Source organism: Macaca nemestrina, chromosome 3 (genome assembly GCF_043159975.1).
Source record: "Macaca nemestrina isolate mMacNem1 chromosome 3, mMacNem.hap1, whole genome shotgun sequence".
Classification (NCBI taxonomy): domain Eukaryota; kingdom Metazoa; phylum Chordata; class Mammalia; order Primates; family Cercopithecidae; genus Macaca; species Macaca nemestrina.
Window position 1 is genome coordinate 164,662,376 of NC_092127.1, and position 16,330 is coordinate 164,678,705.

General features: G+C 34.3%; 1 long non-coding RNA gene across 3 annotated transcripts in view; it reads left to right on the forward strand.

The window, feature by feature from the left end:
* Nucleotides 1-14,162, forward strand: part of LOC105487774 (uncharacterized) — a 229,347-nt gene extending 215,185 nt beyond the window's left edge. For all 3 annotated transcript variants that reach the window (XR_011621385.1, XR_011621384.1, XR_011621386.1), the window contains one exon: nt 14,077-14,162. This is a non-coding gene — a long non-coding RNA (uncharacterized lncRNA). The remainder of the gene's footprint in view (nt 1-14,076) is intronic.
* Nucleotides 14,163-16,330: the final 2,168 nt, after the last annotated feature.

Genomic DNA, 16,330 nt, shown 5'->3' on the forward strand with positions numbered 1-16,330 from the left:
AACACATTCTCTATGCTACTAAACATTTTCAAGGTTTGATAAATTTTTCACAGGGAATATATATATATATATATATACATATATATATATATATATTCTTTTATTTTCTTTCTTTTTTTTTTTTTTTTGAGACAGAGTCTCACTCTTTCACACAACCTGGAGTGCAGTGGCGTGATCTCAGCTCACTACAATCTCCACTTCACAGGTTCAAGCCATTCTCCTGCCTCAGACTCCCGAGTAGCTGGGATTACAGGCATGCACCACCGTGCCTGGCTCATTTTTGTATTTTTTAGTAGAGATGGGGTGTTGGTCTTGAACTCTTGACCTTGTGATCCATCTGCCTCAGCTTCTCAAAGTGCTGGGATTGAGCACACTCTTTTGAAAGAACTATGCCTTATCCAAAATTTTTCAGATTTTTTTTTCAATTTAGAATATATATATAGAATATATATAGAATATATATAGAATATATATAAAGAATATATATAATATATATAGAATATATATATGGAATATATATATAGTATATATATATTCCCTGTGGGCTGAGTGCAGTGGCTCACGCCTGTAATCCCAGCACTTTAGGAGGCTGAGGCAGGCAGATCACGAGGTCAGGAGTTTGAGACCGTCTTGGCTAACATGGTGAAACCCCATCTCTACTAAAAATACAAAAAACTAGCTGAGTGTGGTGGTGCATGCCTGTAATCCAAGCTACTCGGGAGGCTGAAGCAGAATTGCTTGAACCCAGGAAGCGGATGTTGCAGTGAGCCGAGATGGCACCACTATACTCAAGCATGTCTGACATAGGAAGACTCCCTCTGGGGGAAAAAAAAGGAAGGAAGGAAGGAAGGAAGGAAGGAAGGAAGGAAGGAAGGAAGGAAGGAAGGAAGGAAGGAAGGAAGGAAGGAAGGAAGGAAGGAAGGAAGGGAGGGAGGGAGGGAGGGAGGGAGGGAGGGAGGGAGGGAGGGAGGGAGGGAGGGAGGGAGGGAGGATTTGTAAAAGATCTGTCTCCTACTACATTAATAATTGGATAATATGTTAACTCATGTCCAAAACTGAACTCCTAGTCTTTTACCTTAAACTGGCTTCTCCTACATTTGTACACATCTTAGTGTATGTCAACTTTTTCCTTCCATTTCATCCGATTAAATACATTAAAGTTGTTTTCAATGTATCCTCTAAATCTTTTGGAAATTTTCATTTATGTAACATATAGCTGTGTTTGGCATAATTTTACTGTTGCTATCTTTATTGTTATAAAGTACAAGTAAGAGCAAAAGAGTAGGTGCAGTTGAGTAATCAAAACTATGGGTTATTCTATGTCTGAGGAGCTTTTCTGCAGCATTCATAAAACTTCTTTGTAGTCTATATACCCGTTGGTGCATAGGGTGAAATATTAACCATATATTGATCTATATTTAAAATAATTGTAGATAGAAGATAGATATAAGGAAATACATATTATACAAGATAGGAAAAAACGAAATGTGTTTTCCCTATTCTCACACTGTGAACACAGAGCATTTTGCCTGTGCTCACCAAATGTGCCTGAGTTTTTACCCATACACATGGGTGTGGAAATACAAGCAACTGGAAAACTAAAGCTACTTTTCCTAAATTTATGCTCGATACAACACAAAGCACTTCACTTCCCATCACCAAAATTTGTGGGTGTTTCTCATCACTAACAACCAGTTCTCTGGTGGGCACCAACTGGGTGTTTTATAATTTAACTTAATTCTAACGTTGTCTACCTGGAGATAGCATCAAACCCCACAGCTTAAGGGCTTAGTCCCACACGAATGCTCTCCACCTTAGATGCCAGTCACAGGTATCAGGTTACCTTTATTTCTGACTTACAGGCTAGAAATCAGGTATTTCGAGAGCTCCCCTTTGGGTTGAATTAATTTGCTAGAGCAGCTCAAGGAACTCAAGGAAACACTTTACTTATGATTACCCATTTATCATAAAATATATTACAGAAGATATATAAAATATATACAGAAGTCAGAGAGGAAAGATACACAGGGTAAAGTATGGGAAGGCAGAGGCATGGAGGTTCTATGCCCTCTCTGAGTGTACAACCATCCAGATACCTCCACTTATTCAGCGATTCAGAATCTCCCTGCACCCTGGCCTATTGGGGTTTCGTGGACGCTGCATTACATAGGCATGGTTATTTGAATCTTCGGAGATCAATTCAGCCTTCATTTCCTACCTACTCAATGGGCTGTCCAAACACCCATTAGAAATTGTCTCATCAAAACAAAGGATGTGCTTGTCACTTGGGAAATTGAAGAAGTCTTAGGATCTCTGTGTTCGTAACCAGAGTTAAACATTAAATAGAACAAAAAATTCCCCTAGCAACTCTAGAAGGGTTTTTAGGAGCTCTTTTTTGGGACATGGGAGCAGGGATATACACACATAAATAGATAGAGAGATAGAGAGATATCTCAAATAGCTTAATATAAATGTGTCCCAGAATATTCTTTTCTTTTACTGAGGTCACAGAGGAACTATCCCTCAGATAAATCAATTTTGACTCATCTTTTACTATCTCAAATATCTCTGTTGGTTTCTAGAGCACTGGGAGGAAACTCCAATTGCTTCAAAAACATCTGAGTGTTAGCCAGACCACCAGTGACCCCAGAGATTAGAAGACAGTTGATCCTTTTTACTTGACACCAACTGTTTCCACTGACACTCTTGATGTCACAGTTACTACGACTTTGAATTATTGTTGTCATTTTATATACTCTTCACCTAATCTGTGTGGAGAGTTATCATCATCAGCAACATGTCTGTTTTTTGCACTCTAAGTCCATTGCTTTGCAGACTAATGCAACTGTCTGCAATTCCTACTTCCCTTTCCACTTCCTTTTCTTTCTTATGCTTGCCTGGCTCCCATCTTTAGCTTCTGATTTCTCTCCTATAGCTGAAAATTCTCTGGACTTGGTCCAATAAATTTAAAATGACCCATGGCCTTAATGATCTCATCATCCACCAGAGAAGATCCAGTGACAAGCAAGCAAACATAACATGTGTTGCCCATTGCTAACACCCAAAGGGGGAATTGTCACCTCCCTAGGAATCCTGATTGTTTCCAGAGGCTAGAATGTGACATCTTGTTTTCTCTGGGCTCTCTTCCTCAGTGTCCTGCCTGACATTTTTCAGCATTCTGGGAAATAGAAGAAGTATACAAATGCTGTTCAGGCTACAGAGAATGGAAAAACCTAACAGGGCCTTATCTGAGAGAACTGAACCTGAGTCACAGGTTGAGCAAGCCACAACATAGAATTAGCTAAGGACTGTTCAAACTAAAAGTTAATAGCAGTAGAATGCCTATCATGTGCCAGCTGTAGATCTTACTGTTGTAAGCTCTTTGTGTGTGTTAGCCAAATTAATAATAATTATTATTTATAAATGAGGAAACTAAGTCATCAAGAAGTCAAATAGACTTGCCAAAGGTCACATAGCTGGACATTGGCAGATACTCAACTTAAAGTTAGTATGTCTTGTTGTAGACAGGGGTCTTGGCTCCAGGGAATGGAAGTACCTCACACAGTATTTTATTACATAAAAGTTTCTCAGTGTGTGGAATCTAATTTTGTACATTAACATAAACCTAGCACATAGAATACATTTATATGTATATATTTATACACACACACACACACACACACAAACATACACATCTATAGTATTTGTATAGCATTTAAGAGTTCCCAAAATATTCTTCCAAGCATGGTCTCATCAATCACAGCCACCACTCTACATGTTAAATATTATCAGAATACAGAAAGAAACAGGTTTCCGAATGTGAAGAGAGAGTTGTTCAAATTCACAGTGCTTGTAAGATTTGCCTTTAAGCCTTCTGATTGCATGACCTAGCTTTTTTTCGTCACTGCATTAATATTCCTATGAAAAAGTGAAACAAAACACAAATCCGATGACTAGACACAGCTGGGCCTGATGTATTTTATGGATGGTTTTTATATGTTATGATTGAAGGAACTTGTCAGTTTTTCTGTTTTCATCCAAATGGTGGAAATGATTTATATTAACTTATCTTAATTGAAACCAATTAGATTTTTCAAAGGTATTGTGGTTGAAAATATAACCACACTGTGATCCACAAATTGAAAAACCGAGTTCACTTATATCTATCATAGCATAGAATTAGAAAGCTTATAATACATAACGACTTGTTTGATCTGGTTTCTGTCTAAAGAATTCATATTGAAGAGAACTTGGATTTTTTCTTTTTATAAAATGTTTCCTTTTAAAAGATGTTTTGTAAGTAATATTTCTGAACTATTTAGCATTCCTTGTGGTGATAAAAATCTAAATTCAAACTGCAAATTCATAGGTCCTTTCCAAGTAAAACTGAGAATTTTAGCTTCAGGAATGAAAAATTCCAGAGTCTCAAATTTCTCCTCAGGATTCTGTGTTTTGTCAAATAATAGTCCTATTGTTTCCTATACTGGTTTAAATTTCGAGAAGGCAGAGACGTTTCCTCTGTATCAAGTTGGCAAGATTATCTTTCTATATCCAAAACTTTATCCTATTAGATCAGTAACTTCAAATGGAAACATGGAAATATTTATCTTTCCCAAAATTTTAGAAAATAGTTTTAAATTAAATCTTGTTGAGAAATTGTCCACCCGCATACCCTTGAACCAGGTGGACTGGAGGTGTGGTGGTTCTGGAAAAGAAATTGGGAGTATTCCCAATAAAGAAAATAGGTGAATGTATGCTGAGCAGACAAAATAAAACTTATGTCCAGCCCTGTGGTTAGCAAAAAGTAACATACGTTTACTACAATTGTGAGTCAATACATATGGAATAAGATAAATGGTTATTTTCAAATAAATACATTTGCTACCAAAGAAAGAATTCAACTAAAGGTAGAAAGCTAAATTTGTAGGCATTATTTAATAGCAAAGTTCATTTATGTTTAAATCAGTAGATATTCACACTCATATTTTAAATTCAGAGTATGCATATATATATATATAGTAATATGATAGCAATAGATCTGAGTTGTTGCTAAGCAAATGTTTCTTTTAGAAGTATTTATGAATACTTTTAAAAGTTTTCCTCAAACTGGAATGGGATATTTCATACAGGTTATAATTTAGTAAAATTTTTCTCTTTGAAAAGAAGTTGTAAAACAGATATGTGATAATTGCTTGTGTTCTACTCAGTACCAACATTTATTGATATTGTTATTTACTTTATTTTTATAAGACAATATAATTACTAAAGCAATTATGAAATGTGCAGAGCCCAGTAATGTATTTCTGACAAACTAATAATAGATTTTATTTTCCCCAACATAGCTATTAAAAATACTGAAATAATAAATATTTTCTGTCGTTTATGTGATTGATAATGCAAAATTCTAGGATTCCTAATAAATTTAAAATATTCTTGTAGAGAGAACATCACAGCTAACTAATATATCATATTATAATATATAGTTTAACAGTATCTACATATCTGTATAACTTGAAATTTCACACAATGACAATTTTCAGTACTTTATTTCCAGAGTCAATAAATTTTCAACTATGACAAGTGTAAAATCTACATAGCTGCAAGATTCTGTATTAGCTTTAAATTTCATAGCTCTATTTTTATAGGCAAATGTTTTATTCACCTTTAAAAAATGAAAAGTCGGGGGGTGAAATATATCTAATATAGTCAGAACAAGCATGTTGTGTGTGCATATGTGGGTATGTATATGTGTATTTGTGTCTGTGTGTCTCTGCATGTATATATATGCAATTATCCAGTTATTCCCTGTTGTGATGTACTGCTCCTTTTTCCATTAGATCATTAACTGCTATACTACAAGAGAAAGGAAAACAGATACTACAATTATTTTTTGAAATATTTAGGTCCAGGCAATCTGGCTCATGCCTGTAATCCCAGCATTTCGGGAGGCCAAGGTAGTTGGATCACCTGAGGTCAAGAGTTCTCAACCAGCCTGGCCAACATGGTGAAACCCCGTATCTACTAAAAACACAAAACTTAACAGGACTTGGTGGTATGCACCTGTAGTGCCAGCTACTTGGGAGGCTGAGGCAGGAGAATTGCTTGAACCCAGGAGGCAGAGATTGCAGGGTTTCAGTGAGCTGAGATTGTGCCACTCCACTCCAGCCTTGGTGACAGAGCAAAACGCCATCTAAAATATATATATATATGTAAGTGGTTTTTCTTTTTTCCTTTTTTTTTTTTTTTTTTTCTTCTGTGTTACAAGTTTGGGCAATGAAATGACATGATATTACAAATTTTAGAATCTAGGTTTAAGTGTGATCATACTTGAAAAGGTCAATATGAAAACATTTAAAATGCAATGAATATCAAATATTTCATTCTTTGAGTGCTTCTGATAATTTGGAAGTGATTGCTGTAAAATAAGAAAAATACTGGAATTGTAGTTGCTGATGTGGGTTACAGCCATAATTTTTCATTACTATCCTAGGTAACTGATCAAATTACATAAACTATCTGAACCTCATAATAGTCTCTTCTTGTAAAGAGAATACAAGGTTTCTGAAACCACTAAGTACAATAATGAACGAAAAATGTATTATAAATGCATTGCATTTTTTTCTGATTTCTTGAATTCACTCAACCTTTTATATAAATGCCATGATTAGTTTTTTTTGTTTTTGTTTTCGTCTTTTTTGAGACAGAGTCTCCCTCTGTCGCCCAGGCTGGAGTGCAGTGGCACAGTCTTGGCTCATTGGGTTCAAGCAATTATCCTGCCTCAGCCTCCTAAGCAGCTGGAATTACAGGCATGTACCACCACACCCTACTAATTTTTGTAGTTTTAGTAGAGACGGGGCTTCACCATGTTGGTCAGGCTGGTCTAGAACTCCTGACCTCATGATCCACCCACCTCAACCTCCCAAAGTGCTGAGATTACAGGCGTAAGTCACTATGCCCGGCCTATGTTTAAAATTTTAAAGAACTAGGTATTTGAGATTAATCCAAAGTCTAAAATTGTCTTAAGTTATTAGAAGTTTTGTGATCATCTTATATTAGATATTTATGTAAAGCACTTTATTAAGATTTCCTGGAACACACCAGGTACCATGGTTCCCCATTTTAATGAATGGGAAAACTGAGGTCCAGATGGCCCGAGGTCAAATTTCATAGTTGATAATGTTTTTGAATGATAGCTTGATCTACTTTTTGAATGATAGTTTGATCTGCTCTTGGTGAACTCTGTAATGGTTCATATAATGTTGCACTTTTGCAACATCTAAAATAAACACATTTTTACCAAATCTTTATTAACTGTAAATACCTACAATGATCCTTTGGGCTCTATTGCTTAATTGAAATTTTTGAATGGAATACTGCCACTGATTAAAACAGTTTCACTATTTAGATTAGGAAACAAAACATTTTCTTATGCTTTAAAATATTTGTGTTACAGTTATGAAAATGACTGTCAAATAAATTTTTAACAAAAAGAGTTATGCTAAACAAGCAAGAAAGAAAATTAGTCAGCATTCATTCTAAAGAAATAACACAAATATCTATTAAGTGTTTTCAGCTAGATTGCAAATGCTTTTTATGAGAAAATTAATCTTACTCAGAGCATACATTAAAAAATGTAAGCATAAGAACTTCAAATACTAGAGAGTTATTGATGTGCTGTATGCTTCATAAAGTTTATTCCTCATATCTTTTCTGCTTTTAATATAAAAGAATTATACATTAAAGTACCGAGAGGGTTTTTAGATCATTTAAAATCCATTAAAAACTGAGATATTCTTATAATTAATTTTCCACTGAGATGAGAATTCTGAACCTTGAAATAACTTGCAGATGGCCATTGTCATAGTTAAGAGAACCTTTGTGCCATCTTCCAAGAATCATTTTACCCTCTAGTAGAAATTCAGGGTACATTTATGCCTCCCAATCAGGTCTGGGAGGCTAGCTCTTGGAAGGAAGTATGGGTGGGTTCCAATTTGATTTGATTTCAATGACATTTGTTGAACTTCAGTTGTATTCCTCATGAGCTCGTTCTTTTAAATAAAAATACCCTTTGGAAGAAAGGTATTGGTAAACTCAGTTTTCTTTTTCTGCCTTTGTATCTTTCCTGACTCTTAAAATGGTGACACACGGCAATGCAGTTTACTCTGTAGTAATAACAATTGGAAGAAAAAGTTTTATCGTGGCACATCATGATGAACATTGTCAATGACATGCATTTTTCATTAGAACAATGAATTGTGTATTCACTTTTGTGAAATAAATTACCACAAATGTTATAGTCATAAAACAACACGCATTTATTACTGTACAATTTCTGTGAGTCAAGAATTTTTGACTCATAGCTTAGCGGCAGTCATCACAAGGTCTGACTGGTTCCACTTCCAAGCTTACTCAGCTAATGGTTGGCATGATTCAGCTCCTCTCATATTTTTGAATGAGACCTCAGTTCCTCACAAACTACTCATTGGAGGCTTTCTTAATTCCTTGATTCATGAGCTTTTCTATAGATCAGTTTGCAACATGACAGCTTGCTTCATCAGAGTATGCAAGCAAGAGAGCAAGAGAGTACCACCAAACAGAGCAAGGCAGCAAGTGGATGCCACAGTCCTTTGCAACCTATTTCTGGAGGTGACATCATGTCACAATTGCCATATCCTCTTCATTAGAAGCGGGTCACTAGGCCCAGCCCATAATAACAAGAGTATGAATACTAGGAAGAGAACTATTAGGAGCTATATAAAAATCTACGTAGGCATCTTGCATATTTTTCATCTCCATTTATACTTTATGAGAATTTCTTCAATTACCAGTGTGAAGATAACAAATGTATTGTCTTTGATTAAAAAAAAAAATAGTGCCAGAAATGACTTTATCACCAAATGTTATTTTTAGTAGTATTGCCAAGAACACTAGTTATTAAATTGCACACATTCTACTAACTGCTATTTTGGGACCATATTATTTGAAACAGATGATTACTAAGGTGTTGAGATTTTTCTAGCATATTGTTTACTCAATATTTGGTAAGTGTTACTGGTGCTTATTTGGAACAGAAACACTGAAGACAGGTATGAGATACTTAGCCAAGATTTTATGATTACATGTGAAATATTTTGACATAAGCTATGTGTGGGGAGAATCTATTGAGACAAAAATTAGGATTTTTTTCAAGAGGGAAGCTTATATGGTAAACCAAGCTGACTCATTACTTTAAACAGACAGATAATCTGAATATATTTTCAAGTCCTTTTGAGAGCCTTGAACTCTATTATCCCAATAATAATAAAACTTCATTATATCACTTTGAATACCGAAGTGGTAAGTTCAAAACAATATAGATGTGGTGTTTGATTTATTATCCATAAAATATTTTTAGTCACAAATATTTTATTAGCACTTTCTGATGAAACTAAATGCTACCCTTTGTATCACAATTTGTTTTGTTACCTTTTTTTAAAATGCATGTTCTTTTTTTTCTTCTAACTATATAGCAAAGGACTAGGATTTGGAGATCCTGAGATTCAGTTAGTATGAATTTAGGCAAATCATCTCACTCTGCAGTCTTTTGTTTCCTAGACTTTTAATGTAGTTGTCAGACTCAGTGCTGTATTAGATAAACCTCAGATGCATCTGTTCTATGGCACTGGGAGCATCAGAACCTTCAGAGAAAGATCTGTATCATTCTTCATTTATTCTCTAATGGTGTTTAGTATGTAGTAGGTGTTAAATAAATATTTCATTACAAATTATTATATTAATATATATTAACATTATTTTGGTGTGCATTGTTTCCCATTGTTCTAGAAATGTAATTAATCATGTTCCACATAGAAGGGATTACTGACACCTAAAAGTTTGGCTTCACTATCATTTTGGTTTACCAGGGATTATTTTAATTTAAAATATTTTTAATCTATTTCTTCAACTTGTGTTTATTTAATTTTTAGGTCATTTTACCCAGGAAATATATTTCAATTTTTATAAAACTTTTTATTCTTCAATTTAGTTCACTTAAAAATAAACCTTTTTATGACTTTTCATTGTTTCTGGTTCATGACCATTTCTTTAGAACTAAGGTTGTGGTAGCTGCTGGCAATCACAGAAGTTGCAAATCCACATTTCTCACAACATATTCCTAATCACTCAATGAACTAACAGATGTATAAACGTGTTCCTACACAAGCATATGGTAAGCATCACAGTTGTCTTAACCTTATGTTAAAAGCAATTTTTTTAAAAAAGTAAAAACAGGCCGGGCGCGGTGGCTCAAGCCTGTAATCCCAGCACTTTGGGAGGCCGAGGCGGGCGGATCACAAGGTCAGGAGATCGAGACCACAGTGAAACCCCGTCTCTACTAAAAATACAAAAAAAAATTAGCCGGGCGCGGTGGCGGGCGCCTGTAGTCCCAGCTACTCAGGAGGCTGAGGCAGGAGAATGGCGGGAACCCGGGAGGCGGAGCTTGCAGTGAGCCGAGATCGCGCCACTGCACTCCAGTCTGGGCAACAGCGTGAGACTCCGTCTCAAAAAAAAAAAAAAAAAAAAAAAAAAAACAAATTCACCTGCTGTTAAATGTTTTGAAGGCCCTTGGGAAATTTTAGGCTTTGCTCATTAACTATTCAATTAAAAAATTACTGCTAAGGCAATGTGGCTAATCATAATTTGTTTTTTCAAGCATATACAGAGAAGTGTCTTTGAAGGCATTAACTAGTGAAAAATTGAAAATATCATCTAGACTTCCCATTTCAGTTCCAATATTTGAAGAGCTTAGAAGTAATCACTCGCTTTCTTACAGTTTTTGAGAAGTCCTGATCCAAAACAAGGAAACAAGAAATGTCAAAAACAAGGAAGCTTTTTGATATGGTTAGGCTTTGTGTCCTCACCCAAATCTCATCTTGAATTATAATCCCCAAGTGTCAAGAGAGAAACCGCGTGGAGGTAATTGAATCATGAGAGTGGTTTCCCCTTTGATGTTCTGGTGATAGTGAGTTCTCATGAGATTTGATGGTTTTATAAGGGGGTCATCCCCCTTCACTGGGTATTTCTCCTTCCTGCTGCCTGGTGAAGAAGGTGCCTTGCTTCCCCATCACCCTCTGTTATGATTGTAAGTTTCCTGAGGCCTCCGGAGCCATGCTGAACTATGAGTCAATCAAACCTTTTTCCTTTATAAATTACCCAGTCTCAGGCAGTTATGTATAGTAGTATGAAATTAGACTAATATAGTCTGAGTAATTGTCACAGCCAAGGTGATCCTAAGGAAACATCACTACTGAAAGTAATGTGGTATCCAAGATAGGATTCTAAACTAAAAAAGCAAAGATAAAAACTAAATTAATTAGAATAAACTAGGTACCTTAGTTAACAATAATGTATCCATATGTTTTCATTAATTATAACAAATGTACCATAATAATGTAACATGTTAACAATGGGGAAGACTAAGTGAAGGGTATCTGGGAACTCTGCATGAACTTATCAATTTTTTCTGTAAATAAAAAACTATTCTAAAAATTAAAGTTCATTTAAAAGCAAATGATACCTCTATTTCAATTGCGTATGAAGTTGTCCTTTTTTAACTATTATTTTTCAGATAATTTTTAAAAATTTCATCAATGAACCTATCTTGAGAAGGACTTGTTAGGAAATACTGAACCAATAGAAAATTAACAACTTTTCTCCTTAAGTTTTATAATAAGCCCATCTCGGGGCTATGGGTTTATCCTGTTAAATATCAGTCTCTTTTTCACTTTGCCTCAGATGTAGAACCAAAGTTGAAAAGCAAGTCCGATGTTTGTGTATTTCTCCATGTCAGCACATTTCTTAGCTTGAATTTACAGATATGTCAAGACTCTAAAACATCAAATGATACAAAAGGCAAATCAGCAATCAAGACAAATCCTTCCTTTCAACAAAAACCAACACAAGTGTCACTATAGAAATGCCCTAAGAATTCAAGGTCAAAATATGGTGTCTTTAATTGTTAAGTGCTGTCAAATATGATCAAGTAAAAAACGTGTCAAAAATTATGGTAACATGTTTCACACACAGCCAAGATTAACTTCCCCGGAGGAATGTGAGTTGCCAAGTAACCTCAGCTTTTCCAAAAAGAAAGTGATTTCCACTCTTGGCACATACTTCTGCATTTCTTAGTAATATACATTGAATTATCTACTCTAAATGATTCTATACTCCTCCAAGAAATTAATTATAAACACTCAATTTTAATTTTGAAACAACGGGAATTTTGCTAGTCCTGTCAGAGGCAGTCTTACTGGCAATAAAGGGCTAAATTAGATAGGTAAATAGTGAATACTTTTCAAATCACTGGAGTGATAACACCCTGGTAGGTGAATTACAGTACAAAGAATATGGTCCAATTACTGAAATGAATTAATGTGGGCTTCTGTCTTTTATCTTTCTTTTTTTTTTTTTTTAATTGGTAGAAGTCAGATTCTGTTTTAAAAAGTCCGGATCTGTTAACTAACTAGAAAAGTTAGTTATGTTCTTAAGTGATACCCCTATATCTTGTTATTTTATTCATAAGTCTATTCAATTTTAATTTCCAAAGAAATATTACTTTCTGGAGAGGCTCTAATTACAGTTAGAACAAAGTCAAATAAATATTTTAATCATTAGCCACACGAAAAATGCATGAAATTTTACGTATATTAAAAATGCTCAGTTTTCTTTTCAAGCACCAAAATGCCTGAACAAACAAGCTTAAAATAAAAAAAATTATGCAAAATACTTAAATGATTCTTATAAATTTAATTAAATAAAATTATTAAAAACTTAAAGTAAGTGCTCTAAAACTATTGTTTTCAGTCTGTCAAATTATCAAACATTTTATTCAAAATATTCCAAGAGAACACAACTTTTTGAGTACTTTTGTCTGATTTTAATATAATTTATAAATCGCAGGAAAATTATCAGCATGCTACAGGAGACTCCTGAACACCCTTTATCCAGCTATTTACATGTTTTCTCACTATGTGTTTATATTCTCTATCTCTCATGCTCTATATAGTTATTTTTTCTGAACTATTTGAGACTACGTTGGAGATATCACGGTCCTTTGCACCTAAACATTTCAATTTGCATTTCCTGAGAAGAAGGACATTCTCTGACATAACCATATTAGAAAGATCAAAATCAGAAAATTTAACATTGATATAATAATATTATCTAATTCATTATCTGTATTAAAAAGCCATTAATCATTTTAATAATGTATTCCTTTATATTCTATTACAAATTCCATTTCAGGATCATATATTACATTTCTTTATTTTGTATATTTAGAGTATTTTATTCTAAAATTATGAAGTCTTTCTTTTTTCAAGTTCTATCAGTTCTCAGTTTGGGCTTTATATATTTTAACCTCTATTATCAAGTATATATATATTATTACTATCTCCCTCATAAACTATGCATGTTTATTGCAATTAAGTGTATATGCTCTCTGCCTTGAAATGCATTTATACTGCTCTTATTTTAGCCATCTCAGCTGGTTTTATATTTACTCCTTTAATGTTTACCTTATTTTACTTTTATCCTACTATGTCATTATGTTTAGAATTAATCTCTTGTAAGTACCATCTAATTAGATCTTAATTTGTATTGACAATGCCTTTTTTAAAATTGGAGTTTTTACTTCATTTACATTTTAAAGTACTATTTGCTTTGATTTCATTTACATTTAACATACTATTTGCTATGGTTAATGTTATGTCTACCATTTTGCCATGTCATCATCTGTTTTGTTTTACTCTACTCTTCCTTTATTTCCTTCATCTGTTTTTGTCAATCAAATATGCTTAGTATTTTATTTTTATTTATTATTATTATTTTTGTTTATTTGTTTCTTTGTTTGTTTTTATTGAGACAGAGTCTCTCTCTGTTGCCCAGGCTGGAGTGCAGTGGCGCAATCTCGGCTCACTGCAAGCTCCGCCTCCCAGGTTGACGCCATTCTCCTGCCTCAGTCTCCAGGTAGCCGGGACTACAGTCGCCCACCACCACGTCCGGCTAATTTTTTTTTTTTTTTTTTTTTTTTTTTGGTAGAGACGTGATTTCATCGTGTTAGCCAGGATGATCTGGATCTCCTGACCTCGTGATCCGCCCTCCTCGGCCTCCCAAAGTGCTGGGATTACAGGCGTGAGCCACCGCGCCGGGCCTTACTTATTAGTTCATTAGCTATATTTTATGCATTAGTATTTAGTTATTACTTTAAGATTATAATATGTATGTTTTTCCAATCCTATTCTTATTAGAGTTAGTATTGTACTAATATTAATTGTGATTAATTGTAATTGAGTAAAAATATATATTTCCTATAAATTCATAAATTCAAATTACATAACCTTGTGTCACTTACATGTAGCTTGAAAAAAGAAAGTTCTTGTCATTTCTCACAGTGTAGGACATAAATCTGCTAGTGATTGATTCCATCAGTGTATATTTATCCAAAATTGTAATATTGGTCTTCACATCTGAAGAGTATTTCTCTGAATATACAATTATGGGATGACAGTTTTATTGGTTTTTTTCTTTTAGTCCATTAAAGGTGTTGTTCTTTGTCTTTGATTCTCATTGATTCTGATAATCGGTCAGAAATTTTGCATCATTGTTCCCTTGTCACTTTTTTCTGAATACTTTAAAATTTTCTTTTTCTATTTGGCTTTTAGCAGGGTAATTAGTAATTACTTAGGTTTGATTTACTTTACAAATATCTTGCTTGGGGTTCATTTGGAGATATATGCATTTCTCAAAATATGTGGCAACTTCTGTCCATTTTTTTAATAAGTACTTAAACGTCGCCTTTATTGTGGCATTTGATTTCTTTTCAGAGCACATTGATGCTCAGTTTTTTATTTCAATTTTCATCATATTCATTCCTCATATTAGTTCTAGACTTTCCATTATTTTAAATACAGTATTTATTTCATTGTTGAGATTCTGCATAACTTCTTTTATAATGACCATAGTTTTCTTTTAACATGAACAAATTTACAAATGCTGCTTAAAAGCCATTGTCTGCTAATTCCATCATCTTGGTCATTGTGGAGTCCATTTCTCTTGACCTTCTTTTTTTTTTTAATAGTGGCTTAATTTTTTTTTTTTTGTTGTTTTGTTTTGTTTTGTTTTGGTCTGGTAGCATTTTGTTATATACTGTACATTCCAGGTGATTTATTTTAAAGTTTCTTGGTTTCATTGTTTTTTTTTTTTCTGAAAACTCTTATTTTTTTATCGTTCTAGCAGGAAGTAATTTAACTGTACTCAATCTCTGAATTCAATTACCTCTACAGATGTTAACACGTGTGATAGCCCCATTCATTCAGGCTTTCAGCTATTCCTTCTGGCTAGGATTATTGGAGTCTCCTCAAAGCCTCAAAATATGCACAGTTTAGGGATGGAGTTTTTATGCAGTTTTAAGGGTTCACCTTTCTTTGGGCTTCTACTTTTCGGATTTTCCCATTCACTTTAGATACTCTATTAGTCTCATATTCCATTCGTTAACTGTAATCTAATAAGATTATATATGTCTCTCTGCTTCAGTTGTGGCCACTCTACACAAGATGGACTAGGAAGTGCCTACTCCATTAAGAAGCCATTTAAGTTCATGTCTTACAGAGTTCAGTCTTTTTTCAAGAATCAAATCTTATATAGTTTTTTTTTAACTGCTTTTTTTCTTCAATTTTTTTTTTTACTTGTCTAAAATGTATAACTGCTACATGCAAAATAATTTCTTATAAAGCTACTTCATCATCACCAGTAATGTGAAGTCAGTGACATTTTGAATTAGGTTCACAGGAAAGGAGGAGCAGTGTAATGGCCAAATAGAAGGCTTCATTGATTTCACCCACTTCAAGGACACCAATTTAACAACTCCTTACAAACACAAAAAACAGCTCAAAAAATCAAAAATCATATGAGCACTCACAGTACATGGTTTTAACTACATATCACTGAAAGAAGCACTGAAGACGGTAAAAAGGAGTCTTGTATCGACAAGGCCGTCCTTCTCCAATCCCCCAGCAATGGCCGCATGGCACAGAGAGAGAATTTGAGCTCTTGAGAGAGAGTGAGCAAAGCAATTGTGAGGCACTGCATTAAACTCAGTGCCTCCCCATCATAGCAAAACTGAGCTGAACTCAGCTCCTGTGGAAGGAGTATTTAAACCAGCCCTACCTGCGGGGGAATCATTCATCCCAGGATTTGAGACATGAGTTCTGGCAAGTCTCACCAACACAGGCTAAAGGGCTCTGGGGCTCACGATTAACTTGAAGGGCAACCTAGGATACACGAACTGCAATTG